Source organism: Furipterus horrens, unplaced genomic scaffold, assembly GCF_987537825.1.
Source record: "Furipterus horrens unplaced genomic scaffold, mFurHor1.1.pri manual_scaffold_7, whole genome shotgun sequence".
NCBI lineage: Eukaryota > Metazoa > Chordata > Mammalia > Chiroptera > Furipteridae > Furipterus > Furipterus horrens.
In genome coordinates this window covers 22,539,268-22,564,957 of record NW_028327177.1, presented here as the reverse complement: position 1 = coordinate 22,564,957, position 25,690 = coordinate 22,539,268, and the positions used below count along the sequence as shown (strand labels likewise).

Below are 25,690 nucleotides of genomic sequence, written 5' to 3'. Positions count from 1 at the left end.
TTTAAAGTTGAGCCATAGGGGAAAGTACACCCAAGTACCTTTTCAGGAAAAAAAAAAAAAAGAAAAAAACAAACCATGGATCATCCTGTATGTGGAACAACTAAATTTCCCACATATTTGTTTAATATTTTAACCTGTTTTACTTTGAAAAATCTATCTAAAATGTACCCTTGTTGGATTCATAGTTTGACTTCAATTAAGTCAATATTTGTGTCTTAAGATGATAATGAAATATATCCACTAATGCTTATCTTATTCTGTGACATCTTCCTCCTAATAGCCATGCATCTGAACTATGGGTAGGTTAAGTAGTTATTTCTACTTTTCCTAAATGCTTATGATACTGTTGGGCTTCCATGAGTAGGATATATAGGAAAAGAAATTTGAGGTGTTGTTACCAGAAAATTTGGGAGAGGATACCGGGCAGGTTAAAATACCTGTACATAGCATTCATGGGTGCTATGAATTCACCAAATAAACATTTTCTGGCTGTCAATTCTGAGACTGACACCATGCTGATTTACCTTTAAGTGCATCATGGCTATTTAATGGGGAAAAGATACAAAATTAAAAAAAAGAAAACAAAGCTTTAGCGTGTAAGATCAGAGTGCGTGGGTTCTCTATGCTTCTGCATTTTGGTGGATGAAGTGTTAATTGTGGCTCTGAAGCCCTATTTTATGGGCATGTATGCTCTGGGTCTCCACATTATCCAGCGGACAAGGGCAAAGAGCAGGAGTTAAACCCCCTTCTCAAGGGATCCAGTCAAATAATAATAAGTTTTAATTACTGTATGATAATATCTTAAATGTTAGTATAATTTTTAAACTAAAAAGGCTTGAAGTTCAAGAACAGCTCTAGGTAATATTGAGTAAATATCCTCCAAATTGTAAGGCCTCCCTTAATATTAATGCCAATACCTCTAATGCAGTTGAGTGACTAGGCAGAGTCAGGATGAAGGGTGCAAAAGTAACCCCACCCCCATGTAGCACCATCACTGAGGTGACTTGGGAATTGCCTGAAAAGTTCATCAGCATAAATTTTCCCAAGACATAGACTTCCTTTAATATAACAAAGGATATGTGAAAAAGTATACATTTTATATTAGTGTATAGGACATTATTTTGCATATTATATGTAGTAGACTCTAGGTTGTTTGATTTTGACTTTTTATTGGAATATTATGTAAATCAGTGATGATGAAGATAACACAATATTATTGAGATATGAGAATTGTTACAACATGGTTATAAAGAATAGTGTCAAAATGTTCTAGTTATTAATGATGTGTTTCATAAACTGTCTTCTGTATTTATATTTAGTTTTATGAAAAATACTTGTTGACTTAGGCTTATGTACTAAGGTCCATCTGTGCTCTGATTTTGAGGAACTACTTTAACCTTTCCTACAACATACTTTTCCCAGTTATCAAACAACTTGTCTTCCTCTAACCAAGACATCCAAATCGAAACTCTTGAGAAGCAATAAGGTGCCTCTAATGATTACACCAGGGCAACTGGCTTAACCTAGACTGTCCCAGGCAATTGAGATGTGCAATTACTCTACCTTAGCCCTGTTTTCATGAACTACGACATATACTTACAGAGTAGTGGTATGTGCAAGACATTGTATTTCGAACCAAAGATAAATACAAAGGAATAGATTTCCCTTTCACCAGCCTCCTTCTTCACCACCAACCAGCAATGTTCTGCTCAGATGTATTTTATTTGTTTTCATGTAAACAACGTATTCCCTGACTCCTAATATTTGAAAACCACCAAAGGAGTAGAGTAGAAGAACAAGTTCAATGTCAGGAGGGCAAGTACACTCCTCTTGGGTTGAGCCTGTAGGTATGAATAGAAGAACTAAGGATGGGAATGTAAGAATCAGTTTCCCTGGCTGAGAGGAAGGCTTTTATTCTGTCACCTTGGCCGGAAGAAGGCACAGGGGAAGGGGGAGTTGGATTTGGCTTGTTGAGCTAGTCATGTGGGAAGAGGGACTGTGGGAGCTAATTATGGCGTTATGGAGGACTTTGTATGTCAACCTGAGGAACGTCTACCTAATGTGATGTGTTTATTATTAAACAAATGATAGCCTTCAACCCCTTCACCTGCCCTGGGTATTTATTCTCTGCTTTTACACTGACTAGTACGTCTCAGTCTGGTGTTGTCATTCATTTTTCTTCATTTCTTGTAGATCTGCTTTTCCGATGCGTGAGCTCAACATATGCTCATCATGTTTCTACTGATGCTAAATACATTAGCAGCAGACTTTCTCTTGGCCAGGTATCCTCCGAAATGGGACACTCCTTTGCGCATGTTGCTTATATAACTGGCTTTACTTTTCCTTCTCTTATTTGCCTTCCAGTTTAACTCTGCCATCTTTCATGATTTTTTCTTTCCCGTTTCTTAGTTGGTATTTTATTTCAGTTAATAGAACTGAAATCAGTATGTGTGTGGAGACAAACACATTCATTTATACACACACATCAGTGTGCGTACAACTTTTTCTTAACCCCTACACACATTTTTTTCATATTTTAATGAACCTAAATAGGAAACATACTTTAAACAATACTTACAATGAATACTAAGATGTACCTTTTCTTTCCACTCCCCACAAATAGGTCCTGTGAAATCTGTGGCATTTGCAAGTTTGAAAATATTGGTAGTGTGAAATTGTCAGTTTTCAAGTCTGTGGAAGAGAGCAGAGGCTTGCTGAAATACATGTGATGGTATTTCCTATGCTCCGTGCAGGGAGGAGCAGCAGTGTGGTGGTCAGAGGGGCAAGCTCTGGAAGTGTGTAACCTTGGGCACGTGAGCCAACCTCCTACGCCCCATCCCATGCCTGTAAAATAAGACTAAGGAAGATGAACTTTCCAGGATTAATTGGGATGGTTAGCATGAAAATTTAGATCCATGTTAGCATAGCCTAAGGTATGTATCCGGTCACCCTCATTATCTTATTTCCAGGTTGAACAATGAAGAAGCAAATTTTAAAAATTAAAAATGCAAAATGGTATAAAATACCCTCAGCTTATGTTTTAAGAGACAAACCAGAGATTTGCAAATGTTCTGGATTCACTCTTAGGCTTTTTCCATTGGACCCTGAGGCTAAAATAAATATCTAACAATTTGTTAATTAATTAGGTCCATACACCTGCAAGGTAGGCATCAGATGTCAATCTGTTTTTCTTAGACCATTATGAAAATTTGCTCCCCTACGTACTCCTGTGAGTTTTCTGTGGCTGCCCAGGTGCCTTGGAGCACAATTTGGAAATCATAAAGGCACTGACTTGTTCAATTCTCTGACTGCTATTTAATAAACATTCAGCATGTTGTGTACTGTTAATTCATGACTTCCCCCCTCCAAAATATTTTGGTCCGTTTAGATGGTGTTAGCTCAGAAAAGCCCTTGCAGGGCTTTTTAAAGGAAAACTTAAGAAAGCGAGCTAGGAGTTCAGATAAAGTGTTGTGTGTCTGAAAGCCTCAGAGAACCTAAAGCACAATGGGAAGAAAACTAGACTCCATTCCCCAGTGCATTGTATCAATTACAGTTGCCTTTGAAACCTATTGTAAGAGTATCTGCTTTGATGGCTCTCTGGAGCTCCTCTGCAGGTGAGCCATGGAGGAGCTACCTGAAGGTCACCTGCACAATGAAGTGTGTAAAAGGATGCCTCAGGTTTACTGTTCCTCCCTCCAGGCTCTGGAAGCAAACAACCATACAACATGGTCCTCTTAACCATCTTCTAGGGCTGTCAGTATGTTTTAAGTTGCTGCCTACAGGTATTTGGGCCGGTGTAAAAAGCTAATTAAGTTTTTAGAAAAAGGAAGCACTGCTTGTCTGGCCCTATAAGCTCCCAGACCAATTACCCCTGAGGTTATATGTATGATATGCTGTATATTAAGGCTTACCGAATTATGGTGTCAGTGCTCTGACAAAACTTCAGCCGTCTAGAATCCTAAGCAGTAGAGTTTAGGTTTCTGAATTGCTGGAGGGCAGGTAGAGACAAGAACTTCTACAGGTGAATAGATATTAAAATGATTTTTTTTCTAAAATGCATCATAAATTTCTTTCCACTCTGGAAAGCTATAATTACATATACAGAAGTAACTGGAGTGGACCTTTTGGCTAAGTGACTTTTTACTTCGAACTAGTGTTAAAAATAAATGTTTCTTGCCCTGGCTGGTGTGGCTCAGTGGACTGAGTGCCAGCCTGAGAACCAAGGGATCGCAAGTTTGATTCCCAGCCAGGGCACGTACCTGGGTTATGGGCCAGGTTCCCAGTTGCGGGTGCGCAAGAGGCAACCACACATTGATGTTTCTCTCCTTCTCTTTCTCCCTCCCTTCCCCTCTCTCTAAAAAAAAAAAAAAAAATCTTAAAATTAAATAAAATTGTTCTTTCAAAATATAAATGTTTCTAAAATTCATTATAAATTGCTTTGCATCCTTAAATGCGGTAGCTATAGGGCCAGGTGTGGTTGATGGGGACCTTCAGGGGTTAAGCAACGTTGCCACTGCAATCTAGGGAAGGGCCACTCCTGCCTGCAGAACTGTAGTTCTTGACACAGAACACATAGCATGCTGCCTCCATCAGGGTCAGTGTGCATTTGTCACATGTGGACCTCCTTGTATTCCCTGCACACATTCCTCCCCTTCATCTCTCCTTTCTCCCCGTTTTACCCTCTCTTTGCTACCACCATATCCAAGATCTTGTCTATGGACCACCTGAATGAGACCCCCTCTGAGGAACCCTTTTAAACCTTAGCCCCACAGAATTACAACCTCTGGGGAGGGATTCCACGAATCAGCTTTGTCAATGAACTTCCCATGTGATTCTTAGGTTAACTAAAATTGGGGGAAAGTCAGGACATACTGGATTTCCCAGCTTTTCTTAATTATTTCTTACTCTTTTGGGACTCTCCTCAAATATACTGTTCTTCCTTCCTGGGAGCTCCATATCTTTCCAACCTGTGCTTATTTCTTTAGGAGGCATGGGGTCTGTTGATTGAACATCAAGGCCTTTTTTTATATTCTGTGTTAATGTTTATGGTTATAGGGAAGGAGATTGAAAAAGAAATGGAGCTGGGAGTGCAGGTCAACTCAGTATGATGTTACCAAGACAGGTCCATGAGTCGGTGTAAGCCTGCCCTCCGCAACTGCCGTCCAACTCCAGCTCCCCGAGGGAACGTTTACAGAACCTCTGCTGGAAACTCAGCCCCTCTGTGCCTCAGCTCCTCATCTGTAGAAAGGGAATGATGATACCTATCGTAAATGGTAATTATGAGAACTACATCAGAATATGTTGAGAGAAATTAGATGTCTGAAAATAGTAAACACTGATCAGTTATTATTATTAGCCCCATTTTGCAGATGAGGCAGTCGGGGATAAAAGAAAGGGGACATTATAAGCAGATTGTGGCTTCTAAACAGCAAACCAGAAGACAACTTCCACTCCAATCTGCCTTATTCTACAGCAGCAGTTTTCAACCTGTGGGTCGCGACCCCTTTGGGGTTCAACGACCCTTTCACAGGGGTCACCTAAGACCATTGGAAAACACGTATATAATTCCATATTGTTTTTGTGATTAATCACTATGCTTTATTTATGGTTGGGGGTCACCACAACATGAGGAACTGTATTAAAGGGTCGTGGCATTAGGAAGGTTGAGAACCACTGTTCTACAGCCTTAAGTGTTTCCTCTACAGTTGAGGCTTCTGAAGCATCAGATTTTTGCAGTATTGGGATTTTATTTTTTCCCCCTTCCCTTCTCCCTCCCCTCTCTTTCTACTTCTCTCCCTTCCTAGGAAGCCCTTAGTGAACTTTAAAGCTGAATATGTTGTTTATGGTCTCACTGAAAGTATTTTCCCCATTAAAATAAAGTTATTATATTTGGTGGCCTTTCACCATGCACAATAGGTGTGTACTGTGAGGAGTAAAAGAGCCCCGAATATGACCCAGGATTCTGTAAGGCCTGCACACGGGTCTGTGAACTGTAACCCTCTTTAACTTTCCTCAGCCTCCTGATTCATCAACCTGAAACTAGTGTGCAGCCCGTGAACACTCTTTGACTAAGTGAATAAATATTGAGCACCTGCTATATGCTACTACCTAGTCACCTATTACAGTGCTTCTCAAACACTAATATACAAATGACTCACATGGGCTCTTATTAAAATACAAAGTCTGGTTCCTTTGGCCTGCACTTTGGGACTGCACTTCCAACAAGCTCCCAGGTGACACCAGGGCTGCTGGTTCACGGCCAGTGGGAGATTCTTATGCACCTTAAACTTCGAGAAACGCTGTGGTATTCTATCCCTCTCTTGAATTCTCTAACACTCTGTGGCACTTATTGATTAACACTTTGTTATTTTACTTATTGCTTATATCTTCCAATGTCATTTTAAGTTCTGTGAGAGCAGAGACCTTCCTACCTTGATCATGCCTGTGTTTCCAGAACCTAGACACATGTAGATAGTCACAACAGAGAGCTGATTTACCTATACAGCAGTACTCAGTAATGTTTGTGACTTACTAAATGACTAAGTGAAAACAGGTAATGGTAATATATATAGATATGTAATAATTACTTATTGTTTATATAATTCTCATGGCAGTATTTTGGGAAATACATTATCAGCTTCAAGTTGTAAACATATAATAACATACATCAAATTAGTATTATGGGCAAATACAATAAAACTTTTTGGAAGTAGGTAAGATTGGTAGGTACAAAATATGACCCATGTACATTGAACTACGGGGAAGGGTGTTGGAGGGAAGGGGGTTACCAGGTATAGGGGGCAAAGGGGGAAAAGTTGGGACAACTGTAATAACATAATCAATAAAATATACTAAAAAATTAAATTTAATTAAAAAAATTTTTCAGAAAAGAGTATTTGCAGTAGTCTTGAAATAAGACTGATATTTTTATAAATATAGAAAGAGAAGAAGAGGAAGGTATTCCAGGATAATTTTTTGAGGCTTTTAATCTTAAGATTTATTCACCCAGAAGCCCCCTCCCCATTTCCAAGTAATTATCCAGTCCCTTAGTTTACTGTTATAGGGAATTTTGCAGTGCAAAAAGCAGAAGTTCTTGGAAGTTTACTCTTTGTATTGTTTTGTAAAATCCTAAACTTGCTGAAGAGATTGTGCTATGTACCCTGGGATACTATAGAAGAAAGAGTAGTTCTTTCCAGGAAGACTAGAGGAAAAGGAATGTTCCCAAAGCAGGAAAGAATTCAGCCTGAGCTAAAAAGATGCTGTTGCGGATGTTATTCATTTTTTCTATGCCGTGGTTCCCTTCTGTAGTTTGGTAAGAATTACAAAGGAAACCTATTATATTGAAATTCATTTATCAAAATACTTTTTGAGATTGAGATAGTCTGGTCATGTAATTAATAATTACCTTAATTTTGATATGGTGGTGAGCATAGAATTTTAGCTATAAAGTGATATAAAAATCCCTTTTTTTAATCATCATGGATTTCAGGTACTGCTAATACTATTTTTGTTTATTTCTTAAATTTATAATAGAAGGAAATGCTAAACTAGAGGTTAATAAAAATAAAGATGTAATCATTTTCCCATCCAAGTCCATGGACCCTTTGGGCATGGACCCCAAGTTCAGAGGAAGGGCTTGTATATCACTCTGAGTTCCTACGTCTCCCAACAGAAGTTAAATGCATATTAGTGAGGATAGTCTAGGTCAGTGTTTCTCAATGTCTTGTCCCTGAACCAGTAGCATCAGTATGACCTGGGAACTTGTTAGGCCTATAAATTGTCAGGTCCTACCCACGTTCTACTGAATCACAAGCTCTGGGAACAGGGTCAGGCGATCGGTGTTTTAACAAGGCAATTCTGATGCACCCTCAATTTTGAGGAGCAAAGGGCTGAATTGTATTCTAGTAATAAACTAGCTCCCGGTACCAGTATTGTAAAACCACATGGCTTATTTTCCATTCAGGCTTCATTTACGTCGCAGTTAGCATGGGCTCATTCTGCTCCATCCCTCCTCACTCCAGGGTTCTGGTTGACAGAAGAGCCACCATCTGCAACATCACTAGTACTGGAGAAATGTGGGTTCACACAGTGCTGATTAGTAGAGCAGGAGTGACACACACCATCCCCACTAAAAGCTAGTTGACCAGAACTGGTCACATGGCTACCCAAGTATCTGGGGAGGCAGGAAATAACCTGGCAGCCAGGAAGCTCATGATAACTAACCCTACTAAGAAACATCAAGGTCTCAGAGAGGATGACTGGCTAACACCCCTAGGGAGACAATCACGGCCACACCAATAGTTCCTATGTTTGCAGCAGGCACACAAATAGCAGAATCACAGGCCCTGTGGCATCCCTGCAGCCTGGGTCAGTGGGTGGACCAATCTGGACCATCGTGTTCCATGCAGTCTGTGACAATGTAGACCAGGGTAGACGAATGACTGGGGTGGCCCAAGGGAGGCGGCATTGTCTTTTACTTTGGTGATACTTAAAACCCTGGAATTTTTTGCATAATTCTGGGTAAGGGAAGAAAGTTCAAAAGTGACTGAGATTGAATTTCCTGCCACAGGATGCTCAGTGTTAGATTTAAGTTGATTTAAAGGAAAGTGATTTTTCTGACACTCCTGAGAGTAAGCTTCATATCCACTACAGCTATTATCTGTGTAAATGGCACTGGTCCAGCACTTAATGCAGGACATTTTAGAGAACGCTTTCTTAAATGCTCTTGATGATAAAATAAACTCTTTGGATCCTTTAACATTAACTAAATTGACATATTGACTTAGAAAAGTCTCAGACCAATAATCTTTCTGAATTTATATTGGGACTCAGTTAACTGAGTGATATGAGCCACTGGTACGTAATCATTTGTTCGTGATTGTGACAGATGATTTTTTTCATCTGTTGGAAAATGTTACACACATTCAACTGGCATTTTTCTGTAATACTCTCTGCCTGCCTTGCTTTTATCTCATAGTAAAGAGAAGGTATTAGACATAAAATGATGAGAAAGTAGCCACAGGAAACGTTGAACTAATGCAGTCTTGTAAAAAATAAAAAAGCCTAGCTCAACTAGTAAAAGTTTTATTATGTGACATTCTTGGAAATATCTACTGGAGTCTTAGCCACTATCCCACCATAAATGTATATTTGATGAAGATTGAAATTTGTAATTAAAATACCGCATTTTTATTTAGTGGCCCTGATATTTTTTCAGTTGCATGATAATGTACCAGTAGGTGATTGAACAGAATTTATGTGGTCACAATATATGTATTTTTTTCCTGTGTGTGTGTGTGTGTGTGTGTGTGTGTGTATCTTTATTGAATGTCAAAGAGTGAGGTCAGACATTCATTGGTAAAAAATGTTTCTCTTTTTCACTATGAAGTCTATACATTATAATGTCTGTTTACTTTGTGGAGCTGTTATTTCCCCCATTCTTACTATGTATGTGCAATTGCCCAGAAAAACTTATTTATGGGATTAGTTAGTATATTTTAAGTAAGTTCAAATTTCCTGGTTATTTCTGACTCTCTCACATATGACTTTTATCTTAGTGGAATTACCTGCTAGAAATTTGCTGATAATTCTTCTTGGTCCTATGTAGACTCTTGGAAATTGGCTTAAATTGTTTGCTATGAATTCCATTTTGTAAAATTAGTAAAATAATATTTTTAAGAAAATGGTGCAATTTTATGAACATCTTTATTAAGAACAGTTTTTTTCAAATGTGTTTTTTGAGGTTTATTGCCAACTAATAAATCCAAACATGGATTATTCCTTTAAACATATCTCACATACTTTGTCCTATAAACAAATTGATCAAGACAGTAATTCATATATAATAAAAATATATAGAGGGAATAATCTATCTAATAAACAAATAAACACATTTCATGAGACAGTTTGCAGCCCACATATTTTAGCTTCAAAGAAACCTGTGAAATTCAAAATACTTTAAATCACAGCATGGATCATATGAATGCAGTTTATATTTAAGCTGGAGTTGAATTCGAGGCTCTTATTTTAAATCATGATTGCGTCTGTGTTTTTCATTCTATTCATATTTTATGTTGTGTGTGTGTTTGTAAATTATATGCTGCATCTTAGATTTGTTGTAGTTATGTCACTTAGAAAAAGTTAAAAAATGTTTGCAGTTGATTTCTTAAATACAATCTCTTTGCCTTTATTTCACCTCATTGTTTTATATGGCCAGGAGCCAACTGATGCAGGTTTCACCTCTTTGGCTAAAGAATAGACAAGCATTTTAAAAGTATATAGTGTCCTGTTTTCTTTAACGACTATAATTTTGCCCAGGAGGTGATTATCAGAGTAACTGCTTGTTAATTACCCTTTCATTTTAGGCTAATGTTTCTTCTCGTGAAATGTTTTATTATTTCTCTGGGTCTTTATTGAAGACAGTCAGTGAGGGTCATCCTAAATCAGGAAGAAAAAAGTGTGTATGTTTAATGTAAAAGATCTTGATTTTAATTTCTTCCCCTTCTATGGCTCAAACCTCGGTCTACCTTGGTTTTGCTTTTTAATGCTATGTTGTCAACAGTAAAATAACAAAATAGATTCTGCTATGTTTGTCTAAAGGGTTTTTTTCCTCCAAATTAATATGATACTTGGTTCATATAAGTTTGATGGAAAGATGGAAACACACAAGGACCTATTACTATCACTAAAATTGCTCCTTCCCTTCATCAACTGAATACATGATTAGAATCATGAACAAGATTTAGTTTTCCCTCTTCTTCCTTGATTCTTGAGTAGCAAGTAGAATCTTATTTGTACTCGTGTTGGGGCATAAAAGAAACACAGGAATATAATTTGTTGACGTCTGCAGTGAGATAAAGCCACATTTGCGGTTGGACTCCAGCAATACCGTTGAAATTAAGTAGGAGAATATATGGTAGAAAAATAAGTGTTCTTCCCCTAAAACTCTGACCTTGTCATTTTCTCAGCAGTGACTTGCAATTTCAAATCATTGTCTAAATAATAAAGCAGTGTTTTTGTTGCCTGTGATGTTGAGAAATGAATGCTAATATGTAGTCACTGAGCTTTCATTTGCTTAGTGTGACAAAACCCAATGACCCAGGAATTACAAGTGACTACTAATGTGTGAGATGCTGGCTGTAGTGCTCTGTGGATTTTTGGGGTGCATATTGTCATCATGGGTAGGCTACTTAACTGAGCTCCTGAGACATTAGAATAAAGGTTTTTTGAAAGTTTATTTATCAAGGAAAAATATAGCAGATACTGTACATGAGGTGCTACATTTAAGATGTCTGTCTTTTTCTTGCATATTTAAAACTCTGTAGAGAAATTGTCATTTTTTTAAATGATGGAAAGCATATGATTCCTTCTAGTTAAAAATCACTATAGGCAAATCATCATATTTAAGTGATAGAAAGTATATCATGCTTCTTTCTTAGTTAATTCAGAAGAATGAAGTATTTGAGCTTGTAACAAAATTGCTGTACCACCTAAAACTCTGTTCCAAGCACTGGTATTGTCAGTGAACAAGGCAGACAAGCTTCCAGCTCTCACATCATTGATGAAGGGGTCAGGGACACAGATCATTTACAAGAAATTATAGCAACAATCTGAAGAAAATTCAAGTAACATAGGGTGGTGGTGGGAGTTGACAACTTTAGGTTTGTTGACCAAAGTCGGTCTTTCTGTAAAGAGACTTGAGTTGAGACCTGGATGACCAGAACACAGACGTGTGAATTTCTAAGTAAGGTGGATTTCAAGGAGAGGGAGCTTCTAGTACAAAAGCTCTGAGATGAGTAGTTTCTAGGAATAGGAAGAGTGGACAGAAAGAAGTGTGGGAGGAGTGTAGTGATGAGGCCGATGAAGTAAGCAGGAGCCAGGCCATGTAGGATCCTGCAGGATATGGTAAGTGGTTTGAAATCTATTCTCAGTGAAGATGAAAAGACACTGAAAAGACCCCCTTGATCTGAATTATGCTTATAAAAGAGCATTTTTCTCTTTGTACGGAAAATAAGTTGAATGAGAAGGAAGAGTTGAGGCAACAGGAGGAGGCACCTTGCCATCCAAAGAAGAAACAAGGCTGGGTCCGCCGGGAGTGATACAGAATGCTCTTCTCAGGACTCTCCAAATTACCCTCGCTGAAATGGCCCCTACCTCTACAGAGGAAAAGTTCTACCATTGAAGCACTTCCTGCCTCAATGCAAAGGAAAGGATACTCTCAGTATCCTTTTCTCTACATGGAAATTATTTTGAACCATCCAGGTGGTTTTGATCAGGTAGTATGCGTGTAGTATATTATTCTTAAGCTCCAATAATAGCCCAAGAGACACAAAGATCGACTTAAACTGAGGAGAATTCAACTGCCAGAAGGTTAAGACAATGTTTAAATGTATCCTTTGTAGTACTTTGGATCTGAGCTATGACTTACAAGATAGAATTTACTGACCAGTAGCAGAGAGTTTATCAAACTGGACTGTCATTCTAAAAATCCTTCATTATGCACGATGCCTGTGTGCTGAAGAATCATTTTTACACAATTGTGCTTTGGGAGACAATTTGAGGAATCACGTCAGGCAATATGGGCGGGGCCCGCTTCCTGGATGCGTAACCCACGCAGCTGCGCAGGGCCTGTGCTCAACAGGGCTTCACGAGTGGATTTAGTGCTCTGTCACCATGGTGAATTCCTAGTCATTCCCTGACAAGGAGCCTTGCGTTTTCATTTTGCATGAGTACCACAAATCTTGTAGCTGGTCCTAAATGCAGGGCTTGGGAAATTGTTTTAAAATCTGTCCTTCTGCTCTAAGTCAGAGAGGAAGAGGCAGGAGAGGAGCAGGCTTTAATAAAGGGGTTAGAAGCAATGCAGATTCATTGCCTGTAGAATTTGAGATCATCCGCGCCCTTGTGCAGTCCGTGCCCACCTGACTTTTACCTGCTTGTGGCAAAATAAGAGCACGAGCCATGATGGCCTCAGATTTCTGTAAAGCTAAATTGACTCCACTTGGCCCCTCCTTTATTCTGAAATTAACTTCATCTTGCCACTGTCAGTATAAGATATCTTCTATTTTGTAACATTTTGGTAATAGGTGGAAGTTCTTTCTTTGTTTTTAAAGCATTTTTATAACACAAAATGTGACCATCTCATTTCAGCCCCATTCTTCTTGACCAGAAATAAATAAATAAAATTTAAAAATCAAGAAAACCTCCCTTGCATCTTGTCCCTGCCTTCTGCTTTCCTTTTACCTATGTTTTTCTAATTGCAACCTCACTTTTCTCATTCTAATAATTTCCAAAATCAATGACTCACTGTTCACAAAGACTTGAATCTAATTTCTAACAGTTAAGTAAAATGTGACCAGAAAAAAAAAAATCCACAAGAATATTAGAAGTTTTTGTAGGCAAATTCGAAGTTGGGGAAGGCTTACCCTCCTATAACTAAGTACTTATCATTTTCTATCACTTTGTTTTGTAAATCCAACTTTTTTATATCTTGAATGAGAACAACCTTTTTCTTTTCAGTTTTTCATCACCAGCACCTAGCACAGTGTGTTGAACTCAGTAAGTCTTCAATGAATATGTAGATAGTAATTGAAAAAATGTATAAATAATTTTTAACTAGACACATCCCTGAGTTAGAAGGATGTCTCTATTCCATCACCACCTCCTTTGACAAGTCCATCCCTTAGCTAGAGAGTGATGACTTCCAGGAAGCTTGATGAAGATGCATTGCATTTGTAACAGGAAGCTAAAATTAGGCTTATGTTTCTATTTCAGCTGGAACAGAGAAGGCACCTCTTACTCCCTTATTAAAATGAGGTGTGAGACCACCAAATCAAGGTTGGAAAAGCTGATGGTTGGGAACTGATTTTGTGACCCTTAGCTGACATCCCACCTCCAGTCAGTATAGCCATTTGGAGATACGAACAAGATTTGTAGAGAAAACTGCTGGTTTTCTGGGAATCCTGTCCTATCCCAGGACCAAAAGGGATGAGGTATACTTTTTCTCACCTCAGGCTACATGTGGGACTTCACTGGAACAGGCTAGACCTTGGGTCAAGCAGTGGCTTAGACTTGACCCAACTCTGAGAAATCATGACAAGCAGGGCCTATAGCTTCTGGAGCATCTGTCAAGGGGATGCAAGAGCTATTACATCATGGGTGTGCCAAAATCTGTTGGGCAAAGGATTCTCGCTTCTTATTGGCAAGATGTGGCCATACAAAAAGGGCCTGGCCTGAAAGAGTCTCAGATGGTGTCCATGGGCGCTGCCTGGGAGTGAGAGGTAACCCCGGAAGAAAGAGCATGAGTGTGTACCTGGGGGCTAGAGAAGGAACTAGTGACCAGTGGGAAGAGTCACATTCACCAAAAAAGAAGAAACTGCAGATAAGCCTTGATTCCCGCCTGACAAGAGAAAGAATCATCTTTAAACACATAACAAATGCAGAGTGCGGATGCCCAGTAAGTGAGACCCCTGGAGCCTAGGAGAGTAGTTCCCCCCTCCTTCGCTGTTTCACTTTCCATGATTTCTGTTACTTTGTAGTCAGCAATGATCTGAAAATATTAAATGGAAAAATCAAGATATAAACAATTTATAAGTTTTAAATTGCACACAGTTCAGAGTAAAGTAATGAAATCTTGTCCTCTGCTCCATCCCAGCCAGGACATGAATCATCCCTTTGTCCAGCGTCTCCACATTGTATAAGCTACACACCCATTATTCACTTAGCAGTTGTCTGTGTTATCAGACAGGCTGTTTCGGGATGGCAGTGCTTATGTTCCAGTAGCCCTTATTTTACTTAACCAATGGCCGCAAAGTGCAAGAGGAGTAACACCAGCCGTTTAGATATGCCAAAGAGAAGCTGTAAGGTGTATATATGTATAGGAAAAAACGTAATATATAGGGTTTGATATGATCTGCGATTTCAGATACCCACTGGGGTCTTGTAACCTATCCCTCACAGATAAGGGGGGACTATGCTACGGTGCTTTGAATGTAGACAAGAATCACCAGATATTTGGTGAACACAAAGATGTGTAACTTTTTTAGGTAAATATCACAGGAACTATGATCAGCATTGTACCGATGAGACTGATGAGGGCCAGGTGAAGTGTCTTACATCAGATTGGATTCCTAGTAATGGCAGAAAGTGGTCCAGAACACTGGTCAGGAAAGGAGCCCAGAACTGCACTATCTGCTGTCCTCAGGGTTGTAATAAAAGGCAACTAGGTGTTCATGAGAAGGCTTTAAGGCTGCCCTTCCTGTGGCTTCTGTACCAGGTTGTTCAGTTTATCCTTAGGTGAAGCCAAGCTTTTAATGCTGATGTGCCTGATGGGAATTAGGGCGCTGGTGGTTCAAATATGAATAAACACAATCCCTGACCGCAGATAGCTTATGGCGTATGGCTTGAAGGCAACCATTGCTTATTCAGGTAGCATAGAGCATTAGTCCAAGAAATATTGGTTCCATTCCTGCCACTATAAAATTAAGCACTTAAACTTGGGTTTTCTACAGATTAAAAAGTCTTCCAATTAAATATAGATGGCTACCTTTTTCCATCATCAAATTTTATTTCTTTTTTTTTTTTTTTTATTGATGAGTTATGTTGGAATTTCTCAGTCCTTCATGAGATTAGACATGAACATATATAGGGACATATTTTTCCCCCTGCCCTTGTTTCCCTGGCTTTGTTAATGTGTACTATTTTGCTTCTCTCCATTCAGTCTCCATTTGATTTTTCTGCTAATGTAATTTACCACCTGCAGAAGTATCAGGCCTGGAAAATGCAGGAGTGAAATGCCCATTAGCACAACGCCAGTATATCAAATCAACACATGTTTAAAAGGGTATTCTACCCCAAGCCTGTTTCTTTCTTTTTTAAAAATTAATATTTACATATTTTATTAAATTTATTGGGTGACATTGGTTAATAGGATAATATAGGATTCAAGTGGACTTCTATGATACATGATCTGTATATTGCATTGTGTGTCCACCACCTAATGTGGCCTTGGAAAGGAAAGGCCTTGAAGGAGTGGGAGGTGTTAGCGTCTGGCTCAGTGCTGGTGGGAGTGTTTTCACAAAGAGGAAGAGATTGATGATCAGGATGGGAAGCAGATAACCTTGGAGGGAAGCCTTGAGAAAAGGATGTAGGAGGAACCTTTTCTCTCTTTCCTGCTTCCCTTCCTCCCTGTGTCAGATAGAAGCCTCCTTCCTTTAGGAAGCACTCAGGAGAGAGCGTTGGCTGTCTGCGTCTCTGCCTACCCAGGGAAGGAGAGCGATGTCTCAGAGAGTGAGGACTGTGGCTGCAGGGCCCAGTGTGCTCTGCGTTCTCTCTGGAGCCTGATGCCCACAGGTGTTCTCTGACCCCTGCCACCCTGGCAGCCTCGCCAGGACCCTACTTCTCCAGGCTGTCAGCTTGTCATGGGGTCCCTGACTCCTGTATCTGCCCCTAAGTTGGCTCTGGATTTACAGTGGTTAGTACATTAAAACCCCACGTACAGAGAGAGGATGCCATTGGATTCAGAGAGCATATGAAGAGATTGGCTTTAAGAAGACGAGGACCATATTCTCTTCTGTAACAGGAAAAAGATGTCTTAAAAATAATGGAGAAAGATAAATGTAGGTTTATAGAGTTACCATTGGAAGAAGACAGCAGTTTCTTTAATGTAACTTTAAATATCACAGAAGATATTGATCAGAAAAAGTCTGAAGTCCAACTTTATTGTCCTGGGGGCACTACCTTGCCTTCATGTGTCAAACCATTATCATCTGAACAGAAAAAATGTACCAGATTCTCCAGTGATTCTCAGATTGGGGGATAGGTCATGGCATGCTTTATCTAGGGTAGCTAATCAGAATCTAAATAGGGTAGTTAAAAAAGTCCTCTTCAAGCAATAATATAGTCAATAATGCAATCTAAACTTTAAAAACCACAAAACACCACTTTCTTTTGAAAATAGGATGACTTAAAATATGCTTTTTAATATTCATCAATAGGATTATTTAGTTTTAAAAGAGGCAAATAAACAATAGATTAACTAGAGTGATGTTTTCCATCAAATTCCTGAATTAATATGTAAATAGAAGACCGATATTTTTTTCTATACCTTTTCTGTTTTTCATATTTTCATTTGGAGAAATTAAGATGCACTATATTGGCATTTTAAGAATAAGCCAATGGGCTTTGGCTCAGATTATTATTACTTGCAGAAGCTGTCTTGATTAAATGTGGAGTTGCCTCATGTTATGCATAAGCAAAACCATATTTTAGTCAGCAAGTCCATATGCTTTTTACAGATAGTTTGTAATAGGCCTTGTAAAATATAGATTCCTTTAATCAGGAATGTTGGATATAATTCTAAAGTCTTATAATACTCTTCTTTATTCTGATTTGTTCTTCCTAAATTGAATAAACAGAATGCAATCTTGTGGTGATAGCATGTTGCAAATCATTTCATAAAAGGTAATAAAATTAAGTTTCATCACTGTGACTTATTGCGGAAGACTGCTTAACATTTACAAGAATTTGACTTCCAAATCCTTCAAGCCCTAACTTTGGGTTTGCATAATGGATTTCCACTTTCAGGATTTTCTACTTGAAAAGCTTTGAAGTTTCAAGGCAAAAACTGAAATAAATTGAAAATGTGTATAATTTCAAAGTTAATGCTTACAGTATAGTGGTATAATTGGAAAGTACGTGGAAAGGGTAACTCATTAAAATTTTACTATTTGACTCATGTTTTGAAATTTTATAATAGAAAGATGTATGCAAAATTCTTAATGAATATTCAAAAAACAAAGTAGAACTTTCTAATCAATAGTTGTTGCATTAGTAAATTGCTTAAAAGCAGTAGCCTGAACTTGAACCCAAATATTTGATTCCAGAGTCGTTGCCGTTTTCACTCTTCCATGCCAACATTGAATTTTTTTTTGCATAAGGATGTCAATTAACAAAGCTACAGAGTGTTTCTTTAGAAATCACAAACCTTGGGAGCACTTTGCTATTTACTAGATGGAGTGTTGCCCGGTTCAAGAACAGTTGCAATAGCCAATTAGATCTTTTAAAAAAAAGAAATTACGAAGCTGGACTTAGTGAATAAAGTGAAATATTTATCATAGTATTATTAACGGAGATGGATCTTTCCTTGGTCCAACCTCAAAAAACATTTCCATAATGCGGGGGGGATGAAGTCTTTGTTATGTGAATGTATTAAACTGACCATTATATGAACAACTAAACTGTCCAAAGTCTTACTCTCTTAGATTATTTTCATGAATTTTTATATATGAGTGTGCTTACACTTTTGTATTATTCCTTGTGGCTTTTTCCCATGCTGAAGCCATTCATTCATTCATCAATTTTATATACTAAATGCTTACTATATGCCAAGAGCTATACTAAGTCTTCAGAATAATATGGTGAGTAGACAACATTTCTTTGAATGTAGGAATTAAGTTGATCTGCTGGTGAGGATGCCTAATTGAAGCTACTTCTTCCCTACCTTGTTTCTTTGGGCTGGCATAGGCGAAGAGATACAAAGCGGCTGACAACCTTCAAGAAGCTGGGTGTCTTTTTCATAAAAGGTCAATAAGAAATGCTAACTTTTTATGTTAGGTGCATGAAACTCTGGAGAGACGGATTATTTTTTTAGCATTTTTAGAATAAAGTTAAATATAATAGCAATGTATTCATGTATGCTTCCATACAAGTCATGGTGTGTACACTGGCTTTGCTCTTTATAGATGTGAATTCAATTGCATTTGACAAGAGACTTTGTAGCAGATCATTCCTACATATTATTGCACCTGTGGCTTCATTCTTGAATTTCTGTTTTCAGATTTCCAAGATAGGTAAACATAAATTTCTTAGAATGAATACAGGGCTAGAAACATGTCTTATCATAACAAGGCACCTAGTTTGGGTGTCCCATTAACAGTTCCAAAACCAATTTGCACTCCCAAAGGATACCTCTGTTGAAACATTTTGCATTGGTTTGAAATTGTAAGATTGTATAATTTCTGATTCCACGTTAATGAGATTTGCTGTCTCATTCCTTGAGTTTGGGACACCAAGAATAGTATGGCCCCAGTAATTACATAGCAGGCTATAACTGGCACATTCTATAGCCCAATGGCTTATTTTCTTAATTTAATGCATTGATTTCCAGTCTGTTATTTGTTCTGGTTGGATTTCTGAATACACTTGTTTTTTTGCTGATTTTTGTGGTTTGTTCTTGGCTGCTGCTTTGTAGTCAGACTGTACAGGAAGGGTAACAAAAGCCCTTAATTTTGCCATGTGAAAATGTTTTAGGCACTGCTCTCAAAAGCTCTTTTTGAGTGACTTGAGATTTTTGCAGCAGTCACAGTATCCAAGTTGGAATAGCTGCATTCTCAGCAGCTTTACTGCTTAAAAAAATACCCTTACATTAGCTCTTTTAGGAAGCAAGGAGACAGCTTTGCTAACAGTAATGAGTTGTGCAACCACAGATGGTCTTCTTGCTGGTAATTGCTGGGGAAAAAACACGACATCTTGGGTCTTTGGGACACAGCCATTCACATGTATCCATGTAGATATGTAGAGCATGTCCATTTGTGTGAGTAGGCAAAAAATGAATGAGAATGGATGAATTCGTATAGCTGTTACTGGTACTGTAGATTTCTGTGGAATTTTATCAAGTGCTTTCACATAAATTAACTCATTTTATGCTCACAGTAACTCCTTCTGGTAAAGTAAGTGAGTAGTACCATTATGAATTGAGACATAAATAGTCCAGGTCCTTGTCCGAAGTCATATGGCAAGTAAGTGTCAGAGCTGAAATTCATCTCCTAATTCCAAAATGTGACATTTTGCTCAGAATTTCCCAGTGGAAGTCCATCCAGCTCCCTTATTTTTAGCCTTATCACTCTCTAAACCTCCATTGATCCCTCACCAAATAACATATATCATACCTACCTCATAGGCTTGTAGTGGTCAATAAATGAAGTAATGTATATAGAGCATGTAGCCTATACCCTGTACATTAGAAAAACTCAGTAATTGTTCATGATTGCTTGTGTTTTTGTTTAGAGCAAAAACACATATAGTGCTTATTACGTCCAAGTATCATAAGTGCTTTTGTAAATATTAATTTAATCCTCACAACAATTTTACGACATGGTATTATTAATACCTTCATTTTACATGTGAGAAAACAGACAAGGAGAGGTTAAGAAGGTTACCAGTAAATACCAGTTTTGGGATTCTGGCCCCTGTGTCTGTGATCTTACCCATTCTGCTGTAGCTTTTCTATGCTAATGTTATACCACCTTAAATTCCTATGGCTTAGGGAATATTCCCATTTTACTATAGTATGTGTTTTAGTATATATTGTAGTATATATAAAATATAGCATAGATTTTCTCAACTGTCACCCAGCGTCTACTAATACTATACTAAGTGGATGGTAGAAGGTTCACTTTTTCCAAGTAACTACAAAACTCATGAACATGCAGCTATAATGCAGGTACAATTTGAATTCCGCATGATGGAAGAGGTGATTCCAGTTAAGAACTTGAAATAATTGAAAATGTTTTTTCCTATGCAGATAAATCGTATCAGGAATTAGTTTAGGCTTAAGATAGAGCCTCATCATGCAGTGTTAAGACAAAAAGATAAAGCTGTTTAAAGATGCAGAGCATCGCCCTGGCTGGTGTGACTCGGTTGGTTGTAGCATTGATCTGTACATCAAAAGGTTGGCAGTTCCATCCCAGGCCAGGGCACATGCCTTGGGTTGTGGGTTCAGTCCCGAGTCAGTGCGCAAATGGAAAGCAACTAGTCAATGTTTCTCTCTCACATTGATGTTTCTCTATCTCTCTCCCTCTCTAAAACCAGTAAACATATTTTTTAAACATTAAATAAAAAAGACGCAGAGCCTGATAGACAAAGATGAAATGTGTAGCTTGGTGATATGACTTGAATGGAAGGTCGTAGAAAGATGGAGATAGTTAGAAGGTGAAAACCCCACCATGTGAGAGGGAAAGAAAAGGTAAGACCCAGAGTATGATGGGTAATAAATAAAAGATAGTAGTAAAGGGCTAACAGTGAAGAAGCCTAGAGAAAACTGCTCCATGGTGAAAGCTATTGAAATACAGAATTGACCCAGGTCTTGGAGAGAAGCCCTCTGTTGTGGGCAATGGAAAGCCACATTCAGTCACCGTTGGAGCAAGCCCTGGGCTTTGGGGTGTCCATTAACTCATTGAAGCCAAAAGACCTATGTATCCCACTCAAACAGTAATTTGGAAAATGAGTGGAAATGTTTTTATGCTTATAGTAAAGCAGAAATAAGTTATGCACAAATACAACTCAGAAAATTTAGCTGATTACTATGAGAGTAACTCTGTTTAAATTGGTTGGCATAGGAAGTTTTCTGCCCCATCTCTTTTTCTCTAGTTTCTGGGATTTCCCATTTCATCACTGGCCTACAGGGGTTTTCCTGCTCCTTGGAGAAGTAGTTAAAATTGTCAAGAACCCTATTTTGCAGAATAAGAAAGTTAAAAACCCTCTGCACTTCCTTTCTAATTCTTGTCTTTACTTCCTCATGGTTCCCTGGCCTTGACCTCTGCTTATGAGTTTGCTGTTTTAAGTCAATCCCACACCAATTTTTAAAAAAATGTAAACACCCAAGTGAAGTGTCGATGAATTAAGTTATTTTTCAAATGATTCGGAGACTCACCATAGAAATGTCATCTTGCATACAATGCAAAGGACTCCCATTTAGCTTGCCCTCTTATTTTTCACTCCTTCCCCCAAATCCACACTTCAAGCAGGTGAAACTTCCTACCAAATACAGTGCAGTCCATGCAAGTTCAATGTTCATCTAAGGTAGTGCAGCAGGGAAGAATCCTGAGAGGCTGACAGTTTCCTTATTATCCCTGGAATATTTGAAGAACAAAATTATGTCAATCCCTTACAGCCTCTTATAAAGAGATTGGAACTTGCATTTATCGACAGCATCCCGTGTAGGTGGTGTGCTATGCACCTTCTTAGGAGGTTTCTTAGTCCTCAGAATGTTTCTGGGTGTGTTTTATCCACCACTTTATGAATGAGGCCACTGACTCTCAGAAAGATGTCCAACATTGTTACCAACATTGGGGAAGAGTAGGAATCTGCTCAAAAGGAGGAATGAGAAAAGGCAAAAACTATTGAACACCAGACAGTCTGCCTATGGGAGTCATGCCAAGAGGGATGGCCTCACCAGCTCTTTTATTTTTCCACCTCCATCCAAGATGTTGGCACTCGTTTTTCTTTGGAAATACAAAGCTCGTTAAACAAAAATTCTTTTGCTGCCTATGAAGAGATTATTTCCGTCTCTACTTGTAATGTTTCCTTTATTATCAATGGGTATTTTCTCTCATGTACACCTACATCTTCCATTATGCTATATTTATATTTCTTTAACACATTTAATGAAGGCATTGTTAAAAATTTAGAAAGATTTCTCCTTTCATAAAATTTGGAAATTGAAGGTAGCGTTGAGCAGGTTTCCTTGTCAACCGTAGTAGTCACTTTTAGAATCTTTAAGGAGGGGCAATTCAGTTACCCACACAGTACTGCTTTCTAAGAAAGTGCAAGTCTTCTCTTAAGCAAGACAGCAAACCTATCAAGAAGGCTCCAGACTCCAGCAACTACCATGAGAACGTGACACCCTTCATGTCTTGATTGGGGAAGGGCAAAAAAGAAGAGGGAAATGCCAAGGGCTGTTTTCTGCCTGCCTTTGACCTTTGGCCTTGGGAAGCCAGAGCCACGTCCTTTGCTCATTCTGAAGAGGTTGAAAAAAGACTGTGGAGCAAACTTAGACATTTTGAAGTGATGTAGAACTTCATTAATTATTTTACCGAGTAGTTTATCAAATATAAGCCATCATATAAATTACATTAGCTGGTGCTTTTATCAAATATAAGTCATTACATAGTCCGTAACTAACAAAGTCTCTAATATGACACTTTAGTCCCTCTGATCAGTTCTAAAACAGGCCAGTATAAAATACAGTTTCTGGTGATAAAATATTTTGCTATGTGAATTTGAGATTAAGCCTGTCATACTTATGTTTTGAAAATAATTATTGCCAAGAATTGGAGAGCAGTTGGCTTTCGTTCTGTAAAATTCAGCTTTCCTGTATATCCCTATTCTTCTTATTCCCCCCCAAAACTTGCTTTATATTGAAATTCTAAATTGATTTTCAAATAAAGTTTATAGAATGAATGATAGAATATTGAGATTTTTGTAGGTGAAAAAAATGACAAACTATCGGTAATTTCTTAGAATTTATAGAGCTCAGTATCATATTTTAAATGTAACCTAGGTCTTTGTGTGTCTGAGTTGCTTTTCTGGAAAGCCATGTTGGGACAAATTAATTTTGTTGCCCTGATGGCCTGCAACTTATTTAACTTCTCACTATTAATCTCAGTGCCTTCTTTGGTTGCATGTAGTACAACTATAACTCCTAGCTCCAGTTATATAACTTCCAGACTAAGACAAGAATGGTGTTACTGGGAAAATGGAGACATTAATAAAGAGATAACTCTGTGCAAATAAATCCATGTTTCCTCAAGTGTGTGGGTCATGGGGTGATTTTTGGTGGCTGTTCCTTAAAGGACATTGCATGGAGCTTGCTTAACTTTGAGATCCAGCTTTCAACCTAATTTCAACAAAGCAGCCAGAGTGATTCTTGTAAAATATGGTTAATGTATGATGACGCCTTTGCACAGACCCTCTTGTTGGCCTCGTTCCTTAATGACTGTGAAGCTTTATATGACCTGCCCTCATTCAGCTGCCCCTGGCACCATCTTTTAACTTCATCTCCTTCTTACTCCACCCTTTCTCTGCTCCAGACACCCTGCTCCTCTCACACAAAAAGCACGTTAAATGCTTCTCCCTCAGGTATGCTCATGGGTCCTTCCTTTAGGGCCCGTCTCACCAGTGTGATGGTGCGAGGGCCTTCCACTGGCTCTCCTCTGTGTGAGAGTATGCGTGTGCACCTATATTTAATGTTCCTTCTACTCCATTTTATTTTAACCCTCGGCACTTTTTACTACTTGATTGGTTATTCATTGGTTTGTTCACTTCCTTATTACTTGTCTACCTCCATAAGAATGAGGACTCCATGATGGTGGATATTTGACCGAATGTGTTCACCGAGTATCCCTGTGCCCAGAATACACAGAACCTCATGCAGAGTAGCCATTTAAGGAATGAATGAGCAATCCCTTTCAGTTTATGCAAGATGGGGGGATGGCGATGAGGAGCAGCCACCTCCAATGATGGAGGGATTATTCTTTAGATTAACTCTACTCTAGCTATCTCTGGGAGGCTAGGGGCCAATAATACCATTCTATTTCTTTTTACTGTCACCTTTCTGTAGCAAGTAGCCATTTAGTAACTGTATTTTAAATTTTCGCTGTAAATGAATAAGTTAAAAATAAATAAGTTCATTAATTTCTTATGGAAATGTTATTGAAGTACAACATATGCTCAGAAAAACTGTAAAAATTATAAATTAGACTTTCACGAAGTAAATACATCCTGGTACCCACAATCCAGATCTACCAGAATCCCAGAAACCCCTTTATGTCTCCATCAATATAATAACTCCCCAACATTTATGCTACCCACACTTTTAATATCACAGGTGATTTTGCTTCTGTTTGAACTTGATATGAAGTGGAATCATATAGTACATACACTTTTGCATCTGGCTTCTTTTGCCCAGCATTATTTTTTTTTTTTTTGAAAAATCATCCATGTTGTTGCAAGTAGTTGTAGTTCATTCACTTCCATTGCTGTATCAAATCCCATTTTGTAAATGTTATCACAGTTTATTCACCCATTTCTACTTGTGAGTAGGCTTTGGGGTTGTCTTTGATATTTGTGTATTATACGTGGTGTGTCTATGAACATTCTTGAGTGTGTCTTTGGGCAAACATACCCATATTTGTGTAGGATATATCCTGGGAACAGAACAGGTGAGTCACCAGATGAATGCCTTCAGCAAAGCAGGTATTGTCTGATAGTTGTCTGCAGTGGTCGACCCAGCTTACATTCCCACCAGCGTTGTCGGCGAATTCCACTTGCTCCACATCACTACCGCATCCTGGTGGGTTGTGTTACATTTCTCGTGACCAACACTGTTCAGCTCTTGTAAATGTATTTGTTGGCAAGTTGGTTCTCATAAATGTTAAGTAGGTTCGATAGAGGTTATATGTGGATGTGGCAGAAATCATATAGGTGATACTGAGTTAACTAACATTTAGTAAACATCACTTTCATTAATGAATCCTTTACTGTGGAAATGATCTAGTCCTTTGGTGATGCTTTTGCTCTGGTTGATTCAATTTACTAGAAGCTCATAGAGAGTAACCCCTCTGTGGAGTAGTGGGAGGCTATCAAGGCTGATGTTGTGCGAGGCTTCCACAGGAGGCCACGTTGAAGCTGCGTCTAGTAGGGTAGAGCAGAAAATGGGAGTTAATATAGTTTGTTTCTGGAAAACAGAAATAAAGCCTAGAGGTGTGAAGATGCATGACACTTTAAGAAAATTACAAATGTTCAGGTGTGGTTACCATAATTGATATGAAAACAGTGAATTTGTTTTCTTTAGGGACTTAGACTTGAAAAATTGACACAGCAGTAGCTTCCAGATCGACCAAAGGCCAAGAGTAGG

General features: G+C 38.4%; 1 protein-coding gene across 3 annotated transcripts in view; it reads left to right on the top strand.

Annotated features, from left to right (window-relative positions):
* The window catches only part of OXR1 (oxidation resistance 1), a 363,374-nt gene that overhangs the window by 157,959 nt on the left and 179,725 nt on the right, over positions 1–25,690 (top strand). The window lies entirely within an intron of this gene.